This window comes from Pelodiscus sinensis, chromosome 1 (assembly GCF_052426305.1).
Source record: "Pelodiscus sinensis isolate ZL-2025 chromosome 1, ASM5242630v1, whole genome shotgun sequence".
Lineage (NCBI taxonomy): Eukaryota > Metazoa > Chordata > Testudines > Trionychidae > Pelodiscus > Pelodiscus sinensis.
In genome coordinates, this window is record NC_143052.1 from 218,893,788 (window position 1) to 218,919,782 (window position 25,995).

General features: G+C 43.8%; 1 long non-coding RNA gene across 1 annotated transcript in view; it reads left to right on the top strand.

Annotated features, from left to right (window-relative positions):
- The window catches only part of LOC112545733 (uncharacterized), a 90,963-nt gene that overhangs the window by 20,605 nt on the left and 44,363 nt on the right, over positions 1–25,995 (top strand). The window contains exon 2 of the long non-coding RNA XR_012898855.2: positions 4,195–4,302. This is a non-coding gene — a long non-coding RNA (uncharacterized LOC112545733). The remainder of the gene's footprint in view (positions 1–4,194; positions 4,303–25,995) is intronic.

Consider the following 25,995-nt stretch of genomic DNA (forward strand, 5'->3'; position numbering starts at 1 on the left):
TTGTTTGTGGATTTGTTTATTCAAAATAAAGCCATACTTCACGATTACCTACAGATACCACATTTTGCATAAACAATCCTGCCACTTAAATCAGTTGAATGCACTATTTTTTACACTGGAATATGCTGGGTGAAAGGTTTAAATATTTTTGTTTTTCATTGGAAAAGGTCATGGCTCTTATGATTAGAGTACAGGCAGTCCCCGAGTTACGCGGATCCGACTTATGTCGGATCCGCGGTTACGAACGGGGCTTTTCTCGCCCTGGAGGACGGGAGCAGCGGGACGCCCAGATGCGCCGCGGTCTGCCGCCCCCATCCTCCGGGGCGAGAAAAGCTGCTCCCCGTCTCCCTGGTCTGCAGGGAGACGGGGAGCAAAGCCTTGGAGCACGCCCGCAGCAGGACAGCCCGGGCGCACTTGAGCTGTCCCCCTGCGGGCGTGCTCCGCGGCTTTGCTCCCCGTCTCCCTGGTCTGACCAGCAGACCAGGGAGATGGGGAGCAAAGCCTCGGAGCACGCCAGCAGTGGGACAGCCGCGGCGCGCCTGGACTGTTCCGCTGCCCGCGTGCTCTGCGGCTTTGCTCCGCGTCTCCCAGGTCAGCAGACCAGACCAGGGAGACGGAGCAAAGCCGTGGAGGACTTGGGCGGTCCTGCCACCCCCGTCTCCCTGGTCTGCTGGGGGGGGGCGTGCAGCTAGTGCCCCCCCCAGCAGACCAGGCTTTTCTTGCCTACCCCTGGGGTAGAGCAGCTGGGGGCTGCCGGGTTGGTCCCGCAGCGCCGCTCCGGACCAACCCGGCAGCACCCCAGCTGCTCTGCCCCGCCCCAGGCGTCCTGAGTCAGCCGCTGCTGGTCAGTTTCAGCAGCGGCTGAATCAGGACGCCTGGGGCAGAGCAGATGGGATGCTGCTGGGTTGCTCCAGTAGCGCGGCTCTTCGGCGCTACTGGAGCAACCCAGCAGCACCCCATTTGCTCTGCCCCAGGCGTCCCCAAGTCAGCCACTGCTGAAACTGACCAGCGGCTGACTACAGGAAGCCCGAGGCAGAGTTGCTCTGCCCCAGGCTTCCTGGAATCAGCCGCTGATCAGTTTCAGCAGCAGCTGACTTGGGGACGCCTGGGTTTCTTAAGTTGAATCTGTATGTAAGTCAGAACTGGCGTCCAGATTCAGCCGCGGTTGAAACTGATCAGTTTCAGCAGCAGCTGAATCTGGACGCCAGTTTCGACTTACATACAGATTCAACTTAATAACAAACCTACAGTCCCTATCTTGTACGTAACCCGGGGACTGCCTGTACATAATAAATATTTGCTGACAACTCAAACAGTTCCTTGCTTTTGAAATGTACAAGCGCCCTCCCAGATCTTGTACATTTCAAAGGCAGGGCGTGCAGGGCTCGTGGGGGACTGTTTGAGTCTCCACCTCATCCCAGGCTCACCGCAGTGCTTCTACTTTTGAAATGTAGCAAGAGTGCTGCTCTTGCTACATTTCAAAAGTGGAAGTGCCGCCAGTTTCTTGCTGTGCCTCTGCTCCTTCTCCCCACGGAGATGGTGCTGGGGAGGGAAATGGCTTGTAAGCCACCTCCCCACAGCACTGGATCCTGCTCCCTCCCTTGCTGCCTTTCTCCGATAGAAGCAGCAAGGGGCAGGGGAAGTGACTAATTGCTTACATCCCTAGTTTAATATAACCCATAACTATCTGAAACATGCAGCCTGAAACTGAAATTTTCCAAGCATGGTCTCTGCCTAAATGTGTCTTTTCCTTTTCCTCACCCTCCTATTATCCCCTACACCCCCAAAAAAAGAAGTTTGAGGAAAAGCGAGCCCTTCTGCCACTTTTAAGTTAGATATTGATTAGGAAAAAATAGTATTTACTATTTTATTAGTATTACCATTGACTTTTTAATAGATCTGCAGCAAAATCAGCTGTAGTTTATAAATTGAAATTTATCATACAAATAATCTTCATAGCAGAACAATACATTGCAGAATAGTTGTGTAGAAAAATAATTATTTTAAAAAGTAACAAACATTTGCAATTCATGCACTGAAAATTCATAGTTTGGCAAATGGAATTTTCTACATTGATAGACGATCTCATCTTAAGATCAGAGAAAGGTCAAGGGTGAAATCCTGGCACAACTGAAGTAAATGCCAAAGCTCCTATTGATTGCAATGGGGCCTTTGATACCATTAATCATGAGATGTCGCTGACTTGCTTGTGGCCGCTAATTTTTTTCCACAGATGCTCCATCCTTGAAGCATAGAGGCTACGTCTACACTGCAGATATTTGTCGGCAGAGAGTATGCTATTGAAGCGCTCATTAGCATTTGTCGTGCTGTCATTTGCATATTCTCTGCTGAGGCTTTTTGCACAAGAGGTTTTTGCGCAAAACCAAGCAGTGTAGATGGGTCCATTTTGCACAAAAAAACCCTTTTGCGCAAGAACCTGTAAACCTCATTTTTTGTGCAAAACCTCTTGTGCAAAAAGCCTTGGCAAAGAATATGCAAATGACAGTATGACAAATGCTAATGAGCGCTTTATTAGCATACTTTGTGCTGACAAAAGGCTGCAGTCTAGACATAGCCTCACACAGCTTGCACCTATAGCACCTACCTACCATACTCCATGATAATATAAACATTTTAGGTTCAAAGATTACATTAAAGCTGTTACAATGTAATCAGAAACAAAATCTTCAAGTTTGATTGTAATCTATAACTTCATGACAAAGAGATACTAAAATATAAGTGTATTGCTGCTAGCTTGACAGACCTTCTTGCACATTAACAAAATGGAGCAAATTCTGGCTTTGAAGATAGGGGTCTAACTTATACTGACTTCAGTGAGAGATGTAGACAGAAGAGGGTAGAATTTGGCTAAATATACTGTGCTTGTGCTCCCCCTTCTGGCTCTGTAAAGTAAAAGTTGTGCTGGCCTCAGTCAATTATGGTGAGTCACAAACAAAATTTTGTTGGCAAGATATGCAGGTTGAGGACACAGAACCTTTTTTTGTTTAACAGGAGCATTTATGTTATACTTCATCAATGATGGCAGGTTCAGAATGTATTCTGTCTTAACATTTTACTTTTTGAAAAAAATAAACCCAGTACTGGCAGCCAGGTCCCTCCTTTTTCATAGCCAGAGCAAGAGTGTGACTGGCTCCTCCTCTCTAGGAGCCTTTATTTATTGTGCCCTCTGCTGGGCCCTAATTGGCTAATTCCTGCCTCAGCTGCTGGCCTAAGGATGTTAAATTTAGATTAATCAACTAATCAAATAGTCAAGGGAATTTCCATTGACCTCTCAATCAGTCAGAGTGCCTCTGCCTTTGAAATGTAGTAAGAGCCCCGCTGGCAGAAGCGCCGCAGGGAGCACGGAGCACCTGAGAGACCACAAAAATATATACATTGTATCATGAGCTTTCGTGAGCACAACTCACTTCTTCAGATGACAATTATTATTTGTTCCAGGGGCACAGTGATGAATTTCCACTCCATACAGGGAATTTTTTCAGAGACCACTTAAAAATTGCTGAGGGTCTTGGTGGACCACTTAATGATCTTTCCACATATTGTTAGTACCATTAACTAACTATTGTAAAGTGCTTTGGATAAGAGCCCTTTATAAAAAAAATAACTGAATGGACTTCTCAAAGCTCCTGCGTGCCCCATCCCCCACCCTGGGCTCTCCATCCCCCAGCCGCTCTCCCCCTCGCCCGTGGGCAGCAGTCACTTACCAACTTGGCAGCCAACAGCAGTGCAACATTACAGGGGCAGGAGGATTCAGGAGAAAGGGGCAGCACAGCCATGTAGCAAGAGCCTCGCTGGCAGAAGCGCCACAGGGAGCACGGAGCAAACTATGCTTATTGGTAGCTGACTAGTTGCTTATATCCCTATGCTGGCCCCACAGCTCCAGTCCTCTCCCAGGGCTGGGTTTTAACCCTTAAAGGGCCAGTGCAGGACAGATGCCCCATCACAATATGATATACATACAGGTATACAGGGGTGGCCCTAGACATGCAATTGGCACCCCCACCTCTAAACCCCTCAATGATATTGCACCACTATTTGGCGCCCCATTTAACTTGGCACCCTAGGCGACCGCCGAGTTTGCCTATATGGATGGGCCGCCCCTGCAGGTATATCAGGTTTGTAGCAGTGATGTAATAGATGGCTGACTTGCAAAATTCTCTGACTCCTAAACAGATTGGGAGTCATCAGTCCTTTTTCGGATCTTCCTTGATAGAAATCTAGTGCAGAGAAGTGAAGCAGGAAATGACTTCCTGCCAACTCTCCTGAGGCTGCAGCCTGCAGGTAAGACTCCCTGATCTCCTGCTCCCCCCATAACCCTCTCTGCAGAGAGACTGTCCCCCCCCCCAATTTGCCACCCCCTGTGTGGAGGGGAGGTGCCAGACCCAGTGCTAGACTGCCAGACCCAGTGCTAGACTGCCCAACCCTATGGCCCCGTGTCATTGGGGGCCCCTGTGCTAGGCTATGGTATGTTTCATTATGTTTCATTGTAAATCTACCCCTGAGTGGAACTGAAAATATCTAAAGAAAGATGGCAGAGCTATTAAATACCAATGGAGTTATAGTTTTCATGGATGATATTCTGATATATGCTTCTTTGATGGAAAAATACAAAACCCACACCCTTCAATGAAGTTCTAAGCTTAATCAGTCTGTCTGTACTAAGGATGTTAAATATTGATTAGTTTACTAGTCGAGTAGTTGATGGAATTTCCATCGACTACTCGACTAGTTGATAGGCACTTGCACATTCTTGCTTTGAAATGTAAAAGAGTCCCTAGTGGGGGCTCATGTGCATTTCAAAGCAGAAGCGCCTGCATGGAGCCTGGGGTCAGTGGGGGATTCAGAGTCCCCCCCTGACACCGGGCTCCATGTAATGCTGATGCTTTGAAATGCCGCGTGGAGCTGGGGTCAGCCCATACATTCCCCAGCTGACCCCGGGCTCTGCAAGCTTTGAAATGCCGCACGGTGCCCAGGATCAGCTGGGGAGTTTCCAACTGATCCCAAGTTCCATGGAATCAGTCCCCAGCTGATCCCGGGCTCCACGCAGCGCTGCCACTTTGAAATCAGATAGATTTTGCCCTATCTGATTAGAGACAGCAAGGGGGTGGGGAAGCATCTAGTAGACTCGACTATCTGATAAACATTTGCTTATCGGATAGTCGACTAGTCAACTAGTCCTTAATATCCTTAGTCTGTACTGAAGCTAAACAAGGAAAAATGAATTTTTTGCCTACCTAACCTCAAGTTTTTAGACAGACAATAAACAAAGACAGAATCAATCATAGCCCCAAGAAAGTAAAAGCAATTTGAGAATTGAATGCCGCAATTAATGTACCAGAATTGAGATGTATACAAAAGATAGTAAATTATTTTGGTCAATACCTACAAGACCTTTCTATAATGAAAAACCACTGAATTAATTCTTCATAGTGAAGCTGCATTTAACTTGATGGCCAAATTAAGAAATTGCTTTCTGAAAGGTAAGGAATTAGCTCAACAGCCCTAGTTTTCAAGTACTGCACTATGATGTGTCCAAGCTCACACTATAAGTTACAGACTATGTGGTATGCTGTTGTAACAATATAGCTCTGAGTGGAAGTCAGTTGCATTTTGTTCTCACACAAGAAACCTAAAAATGATGTGCATAAATTGGGGAAGTGTACAGGCATGTGAAAACGTTTATAGATATCTTTGTGGACTGGATTCATTTGTACTATTAATGGACCATAAATTGCTTGTAACTCTCATCAATGAAAAGACATGGATCAAGTACTTCGGAGCTGCCAACATCTATTGCTAAGGTTAATGTGATTTAATTCAGTTGCTAAATTCGTTCCTGGGATAAATCTAGTAGTAGGTATACTCTTTCAAGGAACCCGGCATTATACTCAACTACCCATGAGTTCAAACATGAAGTAAAGGCAAGGAACCTGAATCTGAACCCCAAAAAACAGTTTCTAAATGAGCCAGACTTGAAAATGAACTGAAAATCCGTCAGTCACATTGAACCGAAGCTGGAACCAGCATTCCTTCCCCACCTCTCACTCCCCCAAAAAATTGGTAATCAGTTTCAGAATAACAGGGTTCAATAATCAAGTCCTGAGGAAGGGTCTCTCTCTACTCCAACCTGTGGGAGGGTGGAGGGGGGCAAGCAGAGTTTATACTTCTTAAAATGGTATTGCAAGTGACATGAAGAGAGGGAAAAGGAGTTCTGGAATGGATAGTTCTCCTGTCTGAATAACTCCCTCCTCTTTCCATCTCTTCCTTCCCCTTACTTCCTCCTATGTTTGCTAGGAGTTATAATGCAAGCAAAAGAGTGTGTAACATTAGTCTTCAGGAAACGTATCTGAAGACAGGTTTGGAGTGGTTGAACTAGTTACCAAACCATCATTCTAAGTTAGTGTCTACATCAGAGGGTTAGGAAATGTTGAGGAACCCAAATCAGACTTGAACTAAACTGTTTCTACTCCCTGCATAAATATTTATGTGGATGCTGTGGACACACACAGACCCATGTCAGAAATGACTTCTCCAACTACTAAAAGCCATCTTGACAGACACCAATTTCAGAAGTTCTAAATTACATTTGGGATGGCTGGCCCATGTATCCAAAGGACACTGTGAAAGTGACAAGAAACTACTTTGTGATGTGTGGACAGTTGAGTCAAATGGACAAGTAAGTCAAACGATTAAAAGCTCTTATTGGCATTATAATTCCAAACAAAATGAGAGGAAAAAGTCCTAAAGCTTGTCCATGAAGAGATCAAGAATGAACTAAATGCCATGAATGTCAATGTAGTGGCCAGACATCAGCAAGAAAAAAAGGCCAAAGTATCTTCATGTGAACACTGCAGAAGTAACACACCAATGCAACACAAAGAACCCTTACTAACATCACTTCTACCAGACAGAACTTGGCAGAGATTAGACGCAAATTTATGCAAATTCAAATGACATCATTATGCGATCATCATGGACTGTTTTTCCAGGTAGTTAGAAATAATGTCCTTAAAAAGCATAATGTATCAGTGTTTCTAAGAAACTGAAATGAGCTTTTAGTTGCTTTGGTATTCCAGAGCACCTAGTGATGGACAATGGACTACAATTCACTGCAGCAGAATTTAAATAATTTCTAACAAAATATCGTTTATCATATTACTAGCAGCCATCATTATACAAAACTGAATGGCAAGACTGAAAGAGCTGTATAAAGAGTCAAGAAAATCCTAGAGCAGGAAGATCCATTCTCTTATGTGTTATAGTTCAACACCAATAGTAACTATTGGTAACTACTATCAGTCGATGTTGAAGGTCCCATACCTGTCAGTGCTAACACAAATAGCAACAATAGTCCAGCACAACCTGTAACAGAGAGACAACTCAGGACTATTGTTTCATCACAGTGAACAGCTCTGAAGAGAGTAGCCAAATCAGATAAAACAGGTTAAGAACTTATGAACGTTTTTTCAACAGACATCACTCAGAGAAGAGACGGTAACTCATCTTGTGCAATGACTGAAGTTCTTTGAGATGTGTGTCCCTGTGGGAGCTCCACTTCAGGTAACAGTGCGTCCCAGTGCTGTTGATCAGAGATGAATGGTAGCGGTGTCACTTGGGTTACATGCATGCAGTAGATGTCTCACGGTGCCATTGATGCCATGTCTAGTGCACGAATGACCAAGGAGTTGGGAGGTGAATGTGCAAAGAGGAACTCTGCCCCTTTTGTGGGGACATTATGCTTTCTAGATGTCCTTTTGCATGTTGGTGGAGTTGAGGCCGGGTCTGCCAGGCATCTGTCTTGGTTCCAAGATTGCATCATTGATGGGGATAATGATCTTGGAAGTAGATGACATCAGTAAAAATTGCATGAGCTTGTGCTGGTTACTCTGCACTGCCTCCAGCAAGATGGAGGACCCACTTAAACAGTTCCTGGAATTGCCTGAAGTCATTTGCAGCATGATCGCCAGCATGATGTCCAGGGAAGAGAAAGAATTGTGTGCCGGAAACATAGCTTCTTGGTCTGTGCCTGTTTCAGTGTCATCTCCGCCTTCCCGAAGTTCAGTGGGATGTGGTGAATGAGACACATGTGAGACTGCAGTTCATCTCTGTGAGCTCTAGGTTGTCTGGTGTTTGGGCTTCAGTAAGTTGGGCTTCAGTAATGTGTCAATTGCATTGGGAAAGCCATTGGTGGGTATATCTATGGTGGTCCACACCATGATTAAGCCATCTGATTGCCATGGTATCTCAGCTCCATATGACCCCAGGGTGGTTGTCATTCTTTCACTGGTGAACTCTGTGATGAGAAAGTTCATGGGTTCTGCCCATGAATGAGTTTATCACTTCAATAGTGTATCAGTGCCAAGTAATGAGACATGTGGTTCTGATGATACATTCAGGTCTTTTGGTGCAGCAGAGACTGAGGCAATTCTGAGGTTGGTATTGTTAGTGCTGAAGGTCCCACACTTGTCAGTACCAACAGATGCTGCGTCAGTTTATTTGATAAGGTCAGTGCTGGCTTAGTTTTCACCTTCTGCACTATGGGTGCTAGGTGCAGAGGCATGATGGCTGAGGAGCCTCTTTGTGCTCAGTCCTTTACGGGTGAATTTGGTGCTGTGAAGAAGGCATGTTTTCATCTGTGCCTCAACACCAACTTTTTTGTTCAGGACTCAGCAGTGCTGAAGGTACCCAGACCTGGAATGTCATAGATGCTCACCTGAACATGTGCCGGCAGCTGGGGTCATGACCTTGCAGGGTTTGACCATGTCTCTTTCTCTATCTTTCTGCCTCCTGTTCCTGCTGGAAAAGTGCCCAGAGAGGCAGTCTTCATGTCTGTTGGAAAGATTTTTTCATCATTTTTAACCTGAGATCCCAGTCACGCCAGGCTCTCACTTTCACATTGCTACATTAGGTGCATTTCTGTGGACTATTTGCCTCATTGAGACATTGTCTGCATAAGAAGTACCCATCCTAAACGTGTATTTCTCAAGGCAGGAGACGCATCACTTGAAACCTAAGGAGCCAGGCATCTTAACAGTTAATTGCTCCAGTACAGGGAAGGTAACTAGCAAAACTAAACTTTTTTTGGTAACAAAACTAAGACTAAGTATAATTCTCTATGGGTATGTCTACACTAGCCCCCTAGATCGATCTAGGTGACCAAAATTGCAAATGAAGCGCGGGATTTAAATATCCCACGCTTGATTTGCGTGTTCCCGGCCGGTCGCCATTTTAGAAATTGACTAGCCTGACGTAACTGCTGGCGTCTACACGCGGCAGTGAAACGGGATTTCGAAATAAAGCCCTAACTCAAATTAGCTGGTGTAATGAGGTTTACCAGCTAATTCGAGTTAGGGCTTTATTTCGGAATCCCATTTCACTGCCGCATGTAGACGCCGGCAGTTACTTCGGGCTAGTCAATTTCTAAAATGGCGACCGGCTGGAAACATGCAAATCAAGCATGGGATATTTAAATCCCGTGCTTCATTTGCAATTTCGGTCACCCTCATTAGCCTCCCTAGGTGGATCTACAGCCGTGGTCACCAACCAGTAGATCACGAGCTACCGGTAGATCTCAGGGGCTCTAAGAGTAGCTCTTGAGCCCTCTCTGAACTGCACGCCTGCGCAGAACATTTACATTTGATTTCCTCATTTGAGGAGCAGCTACTCACCGAGCAACAACACAGGTGAGTAGCTGCGAGGAATAGTGTGAGCTGGGAGGGCTGAAATACCCCAGCAAGCTGACTGTGGCTTTCAGCTGAAAGAGGCTGCCCCATGCTCCAGCTGATCGGCAGCTTCTCCTCTGCGCCTGCCCACATGGAGCTTGGTGCACCCTGGCTGAGCGCCATGGCCAGCTGTCCAGGCAGCCACTTCTCTTCCCTCTGCCCTGCACTCAGCCCAGGGAGGCTGCGTCTAGCTCCAGCTGTGCTGGAGCAAGCATCCCAGGCTGAGCGCAGGATCACAGATGCCCATCTGTTGGATTGTATACAACTAGCAATCTCAGACTACAACCCAGACTTCAAGACATTGGCAGATACTGTTCAGTCACAGGTGTCACACTGAGACTTTGTTATTGGAAGAAAAAATATATAATTATCAATACTTGATTTTAGATTTACAAAATGGCAGAGAACAAAATGTATAATTGTAAATGCTTCATTTGACATTTAAATAGTATGGATTAAAAACAGAGCATTTATTTCATAACTATAAACATGTGATTTTAATTTTATATATTGCATAATTTAAAAATAAACTGTTTAACAGAGTGTATAAGGGCTGGGGATAGCAAGTGATGGACAGGAGAATAGAGAGGGTGGGGCTTCAAAGAAGGGGCGGGGCGGTAGATCTTCGTCTGTTCTGAGACTTAAAAAGTGACCTTGGGTGTAAAAAGGTTGGAGACCACTGATCTAGAGGGTTAGTGCAAACATACCCTATATGGTTAACCTTTTAAACTATTATTTCCAAAGGTTTGGGAAAAGTGATAAGTATTGCTCCTGAGTTCTGTCTTCAGCCAAAGATGGATGAGAAGGGACTGGAGGGCTTGGGTCATGTATTCACTAGTTATGACACCAACGGCACCATGAGACAACTACTGTGCATATGCTACCCACTTGGACACTGCTACCATAAATCTCCAGTTGATAGTGCCAGGATGAAGCAACACCTGAAATGGAGCACTCACAGGGACAGCATTCAGCAAAGACCTACTAGATGGGGAAACTGGTGATCATGTTCAAGTCAAATTAGATTGAGAAAAAGGGTGAACAACTTCAGCTGTCATGAAGTAAAAGATTTTAGCAACCCAAATCATATGTGATCAAGACTGATAGTGAAGCTTTCAACAGAAACTGTGGACCCCTAGAGTTTTTTTCCTCAGAAGGAGCAATCCATACAGCAAACTTTACAGATGGCAGTTGCAGATATAGAAACAGACAGGGATTCCAAACCTGCCTCAGTCAGTTGTTGCAGTTAATGGACAGCCAGCTGACCAAGTTGGTATGCATTCAGGTTATGTAGTTGGAAAAAATCAGTATGATCCAGAGACTTGACTTAGACTGATACACAGAGAATTTGAAAGCCAGCATAATATTGTTAATGGTAGGACTATAGAATTAAAAGGTTGACAGGTAATGGAATGCTAAATTGTATTATACAGTTCAGCCATTAGGTGGCATGTGTATACAATACCTTATTTAAATGAACCTCAGCCATAGCGGGGGAGCATTGAAGGCTATAATGATAAATACATCTGGTGTATATGAGCAAGCAAGCTCTGTAGCCAGTCCATATATGGTACAAGAATGTGACATCTAATCTTGTGCCTTTCCTCGTTCAGGGTATTTTATATAATTTTTTTGAGGAAACTCCCTATCCAATTAGGCTGAGAGTTAGCCCTTCAGCTCCCTCAATAAATCAGGCAACGTGTGACAAGCACTACTCATGCTGTGAATTCAGGGTCGCCTGTCTGTTGTATCTGTATATGAGCTTCACAGTAGGAGATTAGGAGTTGGGATTTTTAGTACATTTATTGTAATCTGCATTTGATCACTGCATCCCTAGGGGGAGGGGAGAATCTCAGGAACAGAAGCAGTCTGACGCCTGCATGAGGAGGATGCCTACCAACTAAGAGAACCCCTCTGCTATTGCAGAGAAGTCTGGATTCAGCATTAAACCAGATAATCATCCATGGAGTTGTAAGTGCACCATTTTTCAGTTGTCAGAAAAGTTGTATGGGAGACCACCCCTGTTTCCTGAACTGTGTCCTGAAGCTAGGGGGAAGAGTCTGGGGATTTCGTTACTTAGTGTTTATTAAACCCTCAGAGGAACATATCATCTTATCCCTGTTGTGTGTCTTCCTGAGTACACTGAATCAAGTCAGTCAAGTTGCTTGTAGCTGCTACAGAAGATATCACTTGGAGCTAGGTCTGTCAGTGGCTATTAGCCAGGATGGGCATGGATGGTGTCCCTAGCTTCTGTTTGCCAGAAGCTGAGAATGGGTAACAGAGAATGGATCACTTGATGATTACCTGTTCTGTTCATTCCCTCTGGGACACCTGGTATTGGCTTCTGTCAGAAGACAGGACACTGGACTAGATGGCTCTTTGGTCTGACCCAGTATGGCCATTCTTAGGTTCTTATGTTTTAAGTTATGAAGGCCACTATGATGTCTACCAATAGGACACTAAACTTTGTTCTCTAGCTTTGCATTTTATTTTAAGAGAATTTTGTATATGGTATTATAGCACTGTTGGTTCCACTCTGGTGGCTACAGTTTCAAGCTTAACAAAGTGAAAGTCATCTTTACTATTTGTGTTAGAGTTGCTAGGAACACATAAAGACCAAGGGTATTGACCGCACATACATTCACAAGTACAAAGTTGAGACTGTATTACAAGTTTTATTAAAGCTACAATTAAAGTTATGATTATCTAAGTGTACAGAAATTCTGTATAGACCTATTAAGTTACAAATAAAGCTATACTCATATCCTTACAACAGTGTTAGGGTCTGATGCATCTCTCATGGTGTGATAATCAGTAGAAGAGTGGGTGTTGCTGAATTTTCCCAGAGGTATTTCAATTTTACCATTCTAGGTATCCTCTTTTTACTGTGATTTACTATGCTTATATTCTGTGCATGTCCATAAAAGTGTTAACCCTCTTTTCTCCTATTGGTTTGTCCTCCCTGGAAATTTAAGGGATCCCATCCCTATAGGCCAGGGTCTGCAATCTATGGCTCACCAGCCAAATGTGGCTTAGTAGAGAGACAAATAAGCTCAGCCCCCACATTGATTTCCCCCCCCCCAGCAGGGAGCCTGTGCTGGTGCTCCAACCTCGCAGCTCCCCGCTGGCTTCCTGTGGGGGGAGGAAGAGGGAAAAAAGCACCGAGCCTCCCCGCCAGACCCAGCTGGTGGAGAGGAAGTGACTATGTGTGCTGCCACTTCCTTTCCCCCTTCCCTGGCTGGGGGAACAGCAACAGAAGAACATGCTTCCTGGAGGCTTTCCCCTCTGTTCTCATTGGCCAGAATTGGGTGGGAGGCGGTGCTTGAGCTACAGTGCTTGGAGCTATGTGAAAGCAAGTAAGTGCCCCCCCATCCCATCATGCCCAGCCTCCTTACCCACCCCCCGCTGAGACCCTGCACTCCCAGCCCCCTCACTCACTGCCCTGCTGAAACCCTGCCCCCCCAGCCTGCTCCTTCCCCCTCCCCCGGTCAAGCATCCTGCCTCCAACTTACTCCTGCACCATCTCCCCTGGCCAGACACCCTGCCCCCAGCTTGCTGTAGCCCATAGGACTAACATGCTCATTCTTTCCTTATGGTTTTGATGGTATGTTTATTATAAGAATCTACAGTAGGTTTAATTGGTAGTTTGGCTATAATACAAGAGACTTACAGGCCATGTGCTGTATGTTGAGCGAAGGCAAAGTTAGTATTTTTGTCTGGGATCTTTCACCCAGAGAGCACAGTTAGGTCCTGAACATATTTGAGCTTTCACCTACATAGATGGTGGTAAGATCCAGGAAATTTCCATGGTATAGGCACTTCCAAGAATACCCTCTAACTTAGCAGGTACATCATTATTTAGAAACACCTGAAATAACTGGTTGAGGTCCCAGACCTAATAATCAAGTAGGACAGAAATAATACATGTGACAGACAACCATAGAAGATAATGAATTGACACATATGATAATAAGTTGCAATAAATAATATACTGACCTATTGGAAAAAGACACTTCACCATTAGTATGGGGAGGAAATACGAATAAGGAGAAACAGAAACATCCCTTACCGAATATGCATCAAACATAATGTCAGGGTAATATATAAGTGGCATCCCAGCCTATGGGTGGTAGGAGAAGAAAATGTAGTCCATGGAAGGAACCAAAATGATGGCCCCTGGTGATGACGGGGAAGACAAAGGTAATGAGGAAGATGATGGCTAACACCTTGGGTTGGTCTAGAAGGAATAGTGAGAGTATAAGGTATGGAAATATGAATGTACATTCCCTAGCCATCTTATGAAATTGGAGTGATTGTGACTGCTAATTGTATTAATAAACTACATTTGTAAATATATGTAAGAGTTCCTATAGGCTATGTCTACACTGGCAACTTCTTGCAGAAGAACAGCTGTTCTTCCCCCAAAATTTGCTGGTTGTCTACACTGCACGAGTGTTCTTCCAGAAGTAAATTTACAGTATAGTGTTGTAAAACAGGGCTTCTTCCGGAAGAGTTATTCCTCTCCCCTCCAGGAATAAGCCCTCTTGCGCAAGAGCTCTTCCAGAAGAGGGCAGCGTAGACAGGCAACATGAATTTCTTGCACAAGAAGCCCCTATGGTTAAAATGGCCATCAGAGCTTTCTTGCAGAAGAGAGCGTCTACACTGCCATGGATGCTCTTGCGCAAAAACACATCTCTTGCGCAAAAGCACATGCCAGTGTAGACGCTCTCTTGTGGAAGAGTTTTTGCACAAGAACTCTTTCGCAAAAGTGTTCTTGCACAAGAAGCTGCCAGTGTAGATGTAGCCATAGTGTATGCATTGCAACTGTGCACATCAGAGTTCCCAACCATAGAATAATTGAATACTGGGCCTGATCCTGGGACAAAGAACCTGTCAACCCTAAAGATGGTACACAGAATCCATATACAATCTTAAATCAGGCTACACTGCTCCTGGACCCTAACTTTGCTCCTGCTCCCTTCTCCTGGCCAGACACCCTACTCCCAGCCTGCTCCTGAACCCTACTTCCCACCCAGACCTTGCACTGTCACCCCCTCCTGTTCCCCGCCTCCCACTCAGATCCTGCACCCCCATCCCTATCCCATTCACTGGCAGCCCTGTCCTGCACAGTGAGCCCCTCATTTCTGGCCCACCCCAGAGCCTGGGGGGCCCACAAAATTCACTAACCCTGGAACCCCAGAAAAGTTAATCTAGCCTGAGGCCTTGAACCTCAGTCCTCCCTGTCCTTCTCCCCCTCCCTGTCCCCCGCCATGGGCTGGAGCTCCAGGGGAGTGAGGTGTTTCAGTTGGGGGCCTCATCAATGAGGGTTGGGTTTTTTTTTGGGGGGGGGGTTGGTTTTTTTGCTTCTCACTTGTGTGATCCCCAACTGATTTTTCTGTGGGTCACTGGTCCCCACCCCATAAAAAGATTCCCCACCCTTGCCATAAAGACAGTGTTGAAATCTTGTGTGTTGGACATAATATTTTACTTTATTTAAAAATGAAGCCTGGCCAACAAGCCCCCAATTGGGACCCAGCCCCCATCTGGCTGCAGTGTCATAACACTCCTGCACCCCCCCCCACACACACCTGCCCAGAGCACCTCATATCCCTACATCCCCAAACTCCTGCACCCCCACATCTCCAGGCCCCCTGCCATAACACTCCTGTCCCCTCCCACAGCCCAACCTTATGCCCTGAGCCCATCATACACCCAAATCCCCTGCTCTGAACTCCTCGTACACCCCCAACCCAGACTCCTGCACCCCCACATCCTCAGCCCCCACCATAAGATTGACAGAAGACAGCCTGAATGTGTGCATGAAGCTGGATTTGACCAGTTATGATGTAAACTTAAAAGAAATGTGCAAAAAGATACAGCAACAGAAGTCCCATTAAATAAAGTCTGTGAGTACAATGTTTCATTTCTGCTATTATTAATCATCATGTCAATTATCAATAATATTAAGTTGTATAATTTTAGTCATGCAAATGGGCATTCTTATACAGCTCCTTTTTGACCACTTGTTCTGAATTTTGATATAGGTTTGGGTCTTTGATTTGTAAAGGTTGCCAACCCCTGTAACAGGCCATGTAAGTTCCCTTTATTCTCATTAGCACTTGTCCCCCATGGTTAAGACACATATCTGAGACAGATGTACCTCACCATATTTTTATGATCTAATATTAATCTTCTGGATTATTGCACAATTCTGCTAGTTGCTACCTCTTTTCTCATAATCTTAGGGCATCTGGTTATTTCTGGTTCATTTACTTATGTCATCATTTCTTATCTCCAAGGCCTAAAGTAGCTTAAGCAAAATCGTGCAGACCTCAGTCTGAGCTTGCATTGCAGGTTGTCTTATATATATTTAATACTTAGTTCCTCCAAATACTGATAAATCTCATACTTTTATAATCCTACAAATTAATTCTAATGTACAACGAATATATGTAATATAATATATTGCTTACTCATAACATCAGGCAATAAATCGATAATAAAAGCTACAACTCTTGCTGTATCAGGTCATGTGAGTGGGATTCACATGTTCAGGGGTATCATCAGTGAGGGGAGGGCATGGTGGCCTTGAGAGTGTTGATTTACCTTCATATGTCCTATTTACTTCCAGCTTAATACAGTTAGGCTACGTCTACACTGGCATGATTTTCCAAAAATGCTTTTAATGGAAAAGTTTTCCGTTAAAAGCATTTTCGGAAAAGCACGTCTAGATTGACAGGATGCTTTTCCGCAAAAGCACTTTTTGCGGAAAAGCGTCCATGGCCAATCTAGACGCGGTTTTCCGCAAAAAAGCCCCAATCGCCATTTTTGCGATCGGGGCTTTTTTGCGGAAAACACTACTGTGCTGTCTACACTGGTCTTTTTGCGCAAAAGTTTTTCGGAAAAAGACTTTTGCCCAAACAGGAGCAGCATAGTATTTCCAGAAAAGCACTGATGATCTTACATGAGATCGTCAGTGCTTTTCCGGAAATTCAAGCGGCCAGTGTAGACAGCTGGCAAGTTTTTCCAGAAAAACTTGCCAGTCTAGACACAGCCTTACTGTGCGAAATATCTTGTAGGTTGGTGTTTCTTTTTGGGAGTCTCCAGGTATCTGGCGACTGGGGGTTGCCCTGTGATTAGAATTTTCCTTCCAAATTGCTATGGTAACCTTGCCAAGAGGGAGTGAGGGGGATGGAGGCACTGCTAAGTAAATTCATATGGGATGAGAACAAGAAAATTACACCCTGCTAAGATGGAGGTGGGATCCAGATGAATCCAGACTTGTCCATCAGAAATCGTAAGGAGATTAGAGGAGGCAACTGGTTGGATATGGGTACTTCACAAATTAAATAGATGGTTTTGCTGGCAGGGAAAACACATTAAATTATAACTTCTGAGCTTATAGCATAAATTCATGTACATACTGAAGTCAATGGAGTTACCCCAGGGATAAATCTAGCATATTATGTTCAAGTTTGTGTAACTGCTAGGGATAACATTTAACCATGCAAATGCAATATAGATTGAAAATGTGAAGTAATACTCCTGTCATCATATATATAGTAGCCCAATGTCTGTGACTCTGTAACGCTACCTGTTCCCTCTGGGCAGTGCTGTTGCCTCCTGTCGTGGTGCTTGGCTGACTTCTGCACCACTGAGCCGGGCCGCTGCGCGGGAGCTCCCCAAATGGCTCCCCATGAAGCACAGGGGAGCGCGGTCACCAAATGGCAGCTTGTGCGGCTTGTTCCCACGTGGCGGCCCGGCTCAGCAGCACAGAAGTCAGCCAAGCGCCACAGCAGGAGGCAACAGCGCCGCCCAGAGGGAACAACCTTGGGGCGGGGCCTGGACAAGCGTGCGTCTCTGACGTCAAGAAAGGGTGCCAGATTCAAAAGGAGGAAAGTGGAGCAGACACAGAGGAAACAGAGAGGAGAATGGAGGAGGCGGAGAAGAGAGAACGGAGGAAGCAGAGGATAGTGAGAGGGAGAGAGACACAGCAGGAGGAAGAGAAGAGAAACACAGAGTGAGAGGCGGGAGGGGAGAAGAGAAAGAGAGAGAGACGGAGAGAGAGGCAGAAGGCGGATGAGAGCTGAGAGAGAGAGAGGGCGAGGCAGTAGGAGGAGAAGAAAGAGAGAGGCTGTTTGTGCCGCTTGCTCCCACCCCTGTGCTGCATGGGGAGCGCGGACCCCAAACAGCTGCTTGTGCTGCTTGCTCCTGTGCGGCAGCCCGGCTGATCAGCACAGAAGTCACCCGAGTGCCATGGCTGGAGGCAACAGCGCCGCCCAAAGGGCGTGAGGCCTGGATGAGCATTCGTCTCTGACATCAGGAAAGAGTGCCGGATTCAAAAGAGGAAAGCGGAGCAGACACAGAGGATGCAGAGGAGACAGAGAGGAGAATGTAGGAGGCGGAGGACAGCAAGAGAGAGAGTGAGAGATATGCAGCAGGAGGAGGAAAAGAGAAAGAGAGAGAAGCAGGAGGGCAGGCAGGAGGGGGAGGCAGTCGGAGGAGGAGAGAGAAAGAGACACGGAGCGAGAGACCGGAGGCTCAGGAGAGAAGACCGACTTGGAGGAGAGACCTGAAAATCCCATCTTATGACGGGCTAATTGGCTAGTTGTTAATAATGTACCTGGTCCGTAGCTACCTGGAAAACTTTACTCAAGTAACTAGAGTTTAGCAGTGGAAATTTGTTCTGGTAGTTTTCCCCATTTAAAAACATTGTCAGCATCAAAATTAGGTCAGTCCATTTTAATATAAATGGATGTAGTAGAAGTCTTAGTGTGATATCTGTTCTTTAGCTAACATGTATATTGCCTTACTCAGACTTTGACTCAGAAAAAGATCTTTCTTCAAGTGCATATGTTTCATTGTAGCACTGGAAGACTCAACTGCAATTTAATATAATAGGTTTGAACTCTTGCCAAAATCAGATCAGAAAAAATATTTTTCGATTGGTTGATCCAACTATGCCAGCCAATTCTTTCACTGCCACTGCCCAATGTCAGAGAAATAGCAAGCAGTCCTCAGCAAAGGGCCAAATGATAATTCAAAAAATTAACTAATGTGAATATGCATAGAACACTTTTTTGTTCTATGTGTTTAGTTTGTAATTTTTCATGTAATGTTTCATCTTTTTTTAGCCAACAGATGCATTATATACAGGGTGTTCCCACTATAAGTCGCCCCAGTATACATCAATTCTGCACTATAGTCATTGACACACATAAAAAAACCCTCCAATTTGTGCAAATGGAAGTCAGTTGCAGGAGAAAAAAAATTCCCGCTTTAAGTTGTTTCGCTATAAGTCCCAAGTTTTTTGGAACATATTTTGGACTTATAACAAGGACAGCCTGTATACCTAAAGAATTGAGTTATTTGTCTCAAAAGCATCTGTTGTAGCACAGTCTGCCCTCACCATCTTTTCAAAGACAAATATGGCAAATCTGTATGAAATTTTTACTACATTTTGAGATGGTAGTATATATTATTTGTTTGCTTTTATCTCCATTCACACTGATATGAATAAGAAACAACTACGTGGCTCTGGACAGTCCTGAAATTTGAGTTAATTCAGATCCACATCTGCATTTAGTGATTTGGTCCAGATGATTGCATCTAGTTTTTTTCCTCCCTGTACAGGCTTTAGTGCCTTTAGCAATTGGTTTGCTTTTGTTAGTAGGAAGACGGAGAACCCCACAGGGACTTAGCTTTTGTTGTCTAATTTAAAAAATAATCTACTAGAGATTTAGCATGTCATGTTTTTAATAAACAGTGCACATCCTCATCTTCATTTTGGTTAACATCGTTGAAAGATATGGCTTTGAATTCCCATACAACAGATCTTAATAAATAACGGTATTCAGACTTTAATAGTTGCATAGACAAGAAGTTTGAAATCTTTTATTCAAGACTGCTTGAAACTGTGCTGATAATGGAAAAGATAGGGCTGACTGACTGACACAAGGCTATTCTAATTTAAAATACCTAAAACTGCAAACCATTAGGAATCTGATTGATGACCTGGAACACAAGCACAGATTAAGGAATGTCAAATTGTGAGACTGTTTCTATAAACACCAAGGCTTGATCTACAATACCTCATGTTAATATAACTGATGTGGCTCAGGGATGTGAATAAGTCACCTCCCCGAGCCACATACGATATACTGATCTAAGCACCGACATGCTATGTTGCTATGAGAACTTCTGCTGCTGACATAGTGGCTGCCGCTAATTTGGGAGAGGATTAGTTAAGTCAACAGGAGAGATCTCTCCCATAGGCTTAGAGCAGTCACACTAAAAAGCTTACAGCTGCATGGGTGCTGCATTGCTGTAAGCTCTCTAGGGTAGCCATAACCTTCCATCCTGGGTGTCATTAAGGCCAATCAGACATCTTGCATCATTTCAGCATGAGAAAGTCCAATTAAAAATTGTGCATACATTTAATTTTAGTTTTTTTTCCAGGAATTGTATTTTATCTTTATTATATATGCATTCAGTGTATAATTTGATAAAGCGCAATAGAAAGATATGGAGTTACAAATCAGTATACTATGTCCTACAACTAGTTGATAGTTAGCTGTGGATACTGGAGATGTAATTCTCTCCCTCCTTAATACAATAGGCTTCTAGGATAAGAAGAATGTGGGCTATATTAAAATTGTAAGAAAAATAGTGTTGAGTAAATATTACTTTTCACCACTTATGCATTCTTTTGGTTGGAAGAATTGCTTAGAGGCCTAAGCAACAGGTCTGAGATATCTGGACTTTATAGATCTTCTCTATATAACTAAAAAGTTTTAATCACAATAATTTTGTGTATTTTCCACCTGTAACTCTAATGTCCCTGTCATTTATAACATAATTAGAAATAGTTCTACCAAATACCAAGTGTATTTAGTTTCATCTTTGGAAGTGTTTTAGATTCAGTGAGCAGTGCTGCAGCAGTCCAGAACCATGAGAGTAAATTTAAGGACAAACAAATAACCAAAGATATAGCCTGCTCTGCCTCTCTTACTGTGAAATGGGGAAGTTTACTAACGGCAATCTATTCAGCAGAGCTGTTCAGATCAGGTAATGTTTGCATTATGAGAAACAAAAGCTATAGATAAGGAAACTAATTTCCCCTTTGTTACTCAGAGCACAAGGTTGTTTTTATTTCTATTTGTACCTTTCTGTGAACCTTGGTCTATCAGTCTGACAAGATCTAACGAGATCAGATGCTATACAGTTTTTGGAAGAAGAGAAGGGCCGCAGCCAAAATGAAATTACAGTTTTAGACACATTCTGTTTTATTTGTATTCATATACACATACACATTACAGCCGAGAAAGCAATAGACGGATTGTATCAAAGAGAAGGTAAGCAGCTGGATTCTAGTGCTCCCTTAGACAGATAAAGATGAAGATCCAACCAGAGATGATGGGATAAGGGGAAGTTGAAGATATTCATGAAAAAAATCTAGAGATTTTTTTTTATTCACTCTTCTTGTAAAGCGTACATAACATTATAATAGCTGGAAGTGAAGGTAATTGAGTTTATATTTTTTGTTGATCATTTTATGTTTCATATTAATGTGTACTTCTTCCATCCCTCACTCCCTCTCCATTTTGTTTCTCTTGTTCCAAATAAACGTGTGAAAGAGAGAAAATACCAAGGGCATAATCTCTGAACCTGAATTCACTGAGAATGCTGATTTAGCTAGAGAACTGGTGGTTGTATTAAAGATCTTACTATATATTTTAGAAATATGTGTCCCTCTGTCCGTCTGTACCTCCTAAATGATAGGTCTAAGACCACCTGATTTGGTATGCAGATTCCTTTTATATACAGGGGTTGCTTGTGCCAGGATAATTGGATGTGCCTGGAATTTGATTGCTTCTCATAAAATGGAAAGGGAAGGATTTAGTAGGAGAGTTATACTGTAGAATGACCACAGACAGGGTGGGCAGTAAGGGGTCAGAGATGGGGACTGGGACAGCTATAACTCCACTAGGCCAGCAGGGGCCGGGGTTGAAAAAAGGGACAGTTATCTACTATATATTTCAGAGAGTTTGTCTGTTTGTGTGTCTGTCCCCCAACTGGGGGACATGCACCTCTCCCCTAGCTGTGCCCGCTGGAACTGCAATGGTCATGGACAAGTGCTTCTCACCTGGCCCCAAGCTGCTACGGTGAGAGAGGGCTGGCAGTCCTCTCTCCTTGGGACAACCTGGATACTGAACCTATGATCCCCAGTCCTGTCACAGAACAATGATTTAAATGAAGAAAAACAAAATTTATTTGAGTCAAGGACCTGAACAATGCTGAGTAAATCTTCTAGCATTTTCATAAAGTTAGTTTCACTAGAAGTTATTTTATACATTTTAAGAAACATTACCTCTTATGTTCATAAAGTATAGTTTGCCAGATAAAAGCTCCCGATAGCCTGGACACAAATAGGAACTATGCTCTTGTCTGCTATATTGCTCTGATTTAACTCACACAAATGTACAAATGTAACATAATTTAATTTTCTTTTAGTGGGATGGTTAGCCTTTACATACGAAATGGCATCTGAATTTGCTTTATAATATCTAATAAACCCATTACAGGCAATTTAAAGTAAGTGTCTATAACATGTTTGAAATACAAATTCACTCTTCTTGTATTTCCTTTCTATTGGACAGATGTTTATTGTATAAAAGACCTAAGTCACATTATAATTTGCTCATAGAATTAGAATACTCAACCTAATTGGACTATAAAATAAATTGATTTCTCACTAGTAGATTCAGAATCCTTCTAATGTGCAAAGAGAATGACTTTCGTCAAACCAAATGATCTCAGAAGATTCCTGCTCTATGCTTCCTGGTTGAAAAATAGCTATGGCTTGATGTTTTTTGAACCTCTGAGTCACTCTGGTAGGTAGGTGGTAAGTGTACCTTAAAGACACCAATTACTGGCATGTCGCCCCTCTACTTCACCCTACTTCATTTAATGCTTAATTATGGAACTCATAAATACTAATAATTTTTCATAACAAATTTTATGAGATTTCCTGAATTTTTGACAAGGTCTAGTCACTTTTTCTGGCTGTAGTTCTGACTACCATAGTATATCTCATGGTTGTCCTTCCCAGCTAAATACTTCAGCTGCATTTGGTTGCTTGACACCTATCCCCACTTTTTAGAGGTCATTCATTTGTACATTTTAATTTTTATGGAAAAACCCTCTTTATTTAATCCAGCTGCTTCACTTGGGCTGCCTGAGTTCTCAACATGGCTTTGGTCATTTTGTCTGCACTAATTTTGGGAAAGGAAAAGGTGGTCAATCTGCTTTTGCTGGTGTAAACAATCCTTCCCCCCTTCAGTTGGGTGGCCAGGTTCATTATAGAGGCTTCAGGTGTCAGCTAGTACTTCCCAGGCTTTGTCTTTCCTTGTCTGACAGCTCATTAAGGCAACTGATTTGTTTTGATCATAGACAAAATTCATTGTGATTTCTTCAGGGGTTGCTTCAACCCTGTCAAGCTCTGCACCTATTATTTTCCTTAAAGTATTGTCATTTGACATTTCAGGATTCATGCCATACTTTTGCCTTAGCTCTGTCTACACTAGATGCTATTCAAGAATGATTAGCACAGAAATGTACAGGAGGTTCCAGAGGAAGCGTCGCAAGTTGGGGGCCTCCTGTAATTCCATGATGGGTTTGACTGACAATCACGTTACTTTCTCTTTTGTTTTAGCATGGATAATAGCTAGCTGGCTTGCAACATTAGTTCCTAGATTCCACTTTACACCATCTATCTCAGATTAAATACCCGAAGCCTCACTTTACATCTCCTGTAAACTCAGCTAAATCTGAAACACAGCTAAATCAGAGTCTTTCAAAGCAAAGATCAGAGTCAAGATGCTAAATTGAACACATGGACTGTATTAGCAAATCTGGAAGGGTTCTGACAGGATAGGCCCCCATATTTCAATATCCATCCTATATAAGCATCCTAAATTAATGTTCTGAGATTTCAACTTCTTTTGCACCTCTGCATGCCACCATGAGGATGGTTCAAGGTTCCTTCTTGTTCTAAGCAATGTCTCTTTTCTGCACGAAGGGGATCAGTAATTTCCCAAACCAAAACCAACAGTGTTCTCATTAGTTAAGCCTCTGGCTACCTCATACTAAATTATGCAAACTTAAGGATGATAAGAGGTGTGATTTAAGGATGATTAAAGAGTCTTTAATTACATGTTCATATACTGTTTTTCCCACAGGGCCCTTGTCCCATTGTTTCCACAGGCTGGACCTGCTCTGGGGGTGGATTAAAATCGTGTAGTGAAAGGAGGCTGTTGTCTGTGGAGTCAATGAATACTTCCCAGAGGAATTTTGTCCAGAGATATGATTGGACAAGGGACCAGAAATAAGTCCCAATTTCAGAACACCCCCTCATCCAGCTTCTTCTTGGCATGACGTTGGCGCCAAGAGGAGATTGATGAGGAAGTCTTATAACTGTCTGGGGGCTGCAGAAGGGTGTGCATAGATGAGAAGGTGTGGGGAGATCTTCAGTCAGAACCTCAGTAAGCAGTTCTGGAAGAATTGGTAGAGGAGCTGCATCCTACATAGATATAAGCCAATGTCTTCTTCTCATCACAGAAAGGACAGGTGTCAAGAGTTCCTGATCCACTCCAGGTAAGTGCCTGAGCTCATGACTCATGGAAGAGTTACCAACTGGCCCTCCAGGGTTCTCCACCCTCCTCAGGTGGAAGCATGTCCTGTCATTTGGTATTGGAAGGGAAGACAAGAGACAAAGGAAGTGGAAGATATGGAGCATGAGCACACACAAACAGGGCTCGTCTACATTGGCCCCTTTTCCGGAAGGGGCATGCTAATTTTTCAGATCGTAATAGGGAAATCCGCGGGGGATTTAAATATCCCTCGCGGTATTTAAATAAAAATGTCCGCCGCTTTTTTCCGGCTTTTAGAAAAGCCGGAAAAGAGCGTCTACACTGACCCCGATCCGGCCCGATCCTCCAGAAAAAAGCCCTTTTCCGGAGGATCTCTTATTCCTACTTCAAAGTAGGAATGCCTTACTTCAAAGTAGGAATAAGAGATCCTCCGGAAAAGGGCTTTTTTCCGGAGGATCGGGCCGGATCGGGGCCAGTGTAGACGCTCTTTTCCGGCTTTTCTAAAAGCCGGAAAAAAGCGACGGACATTTTTATTTAAATGCCGCGGGGGATATTTAAATCCCCCGCGGATTTCCCTATTACGATCTGAAAAATTAGCATGCCCCTTCCGGAAAAGGGGCCAATGTAGACGTAGCCACATTGTGTGCCCCTGAACTGTGCCCAGACCAGTTGGATTTCATGAAGCCACATCAGGTGATGTGTTGGCAGCAGCTAGGAAGGTTTGGGGGGAAAGCCTAATGATGAATTCCAGTAATCCAAGGGTGAGTGGTGAGCAGGGACCATCCTCCCACAGAACCCACTTGAGAAAAGTAAGACATAGATGACAAGGCTTCCCTCACTTCCTGAAGTATGTGGTAGGGCACACAAAGGGTGGGCAAACCCTGGCAGTGGCTGAGTGTCATGGGGACCACCCAGTCCCTCCAATCATATTCCAGAAGATTCATAGACTCATAGACTTTAAGGTCAGAAGGGACCATTATGATCATCTAGTCTGACCCCCTGCACAGTGCAGGCCACAAAATCTCACCCACCCCTCCTAGAATAATCCTCTCACCTATATCTCAGATATTGAAGCCTTCAAATACTTTGAAGACCCCAAGATGCAGAGAATCCTCTAGCTGTGATCTGTACCCCATTCTACAGAGGAAGGCAAAAAACCTCCAGGGCCTCTGCCAATCTACCCTGGAGGAAAATTCCTTCCCGACCCCAAATATAGAGATCAGCTAAACCCTGAGCATCAGGGCAAGACTCATCAGCCAGACACCCAGAAAGTTCTCTATAGTAACTCCTATCATCCCTCCATTGATCTATTTCCCCCTGATAATGAATGGTCAATTAGTTATCAAGATCATGTTATCTCATCAAACCATCCCCTTCATAAACCATCTAGTTTAATCTTGAAACCAGATAGATCTTTTGCCCCCACTACTTCCCTTGGAAGGCCGTTCCAGAACTTCACTCCTCTAATGGTTAGAAACCTTCGTCTAATCTCAAGTCTAAACCTCCTACTAGCCAGCTTATATCCATTTGTTCTTGTGTCCACATTGGTATTAAACTTAAATAATTCCTCTCCCTCCCTGGTATTTATCCCTCTAATATAT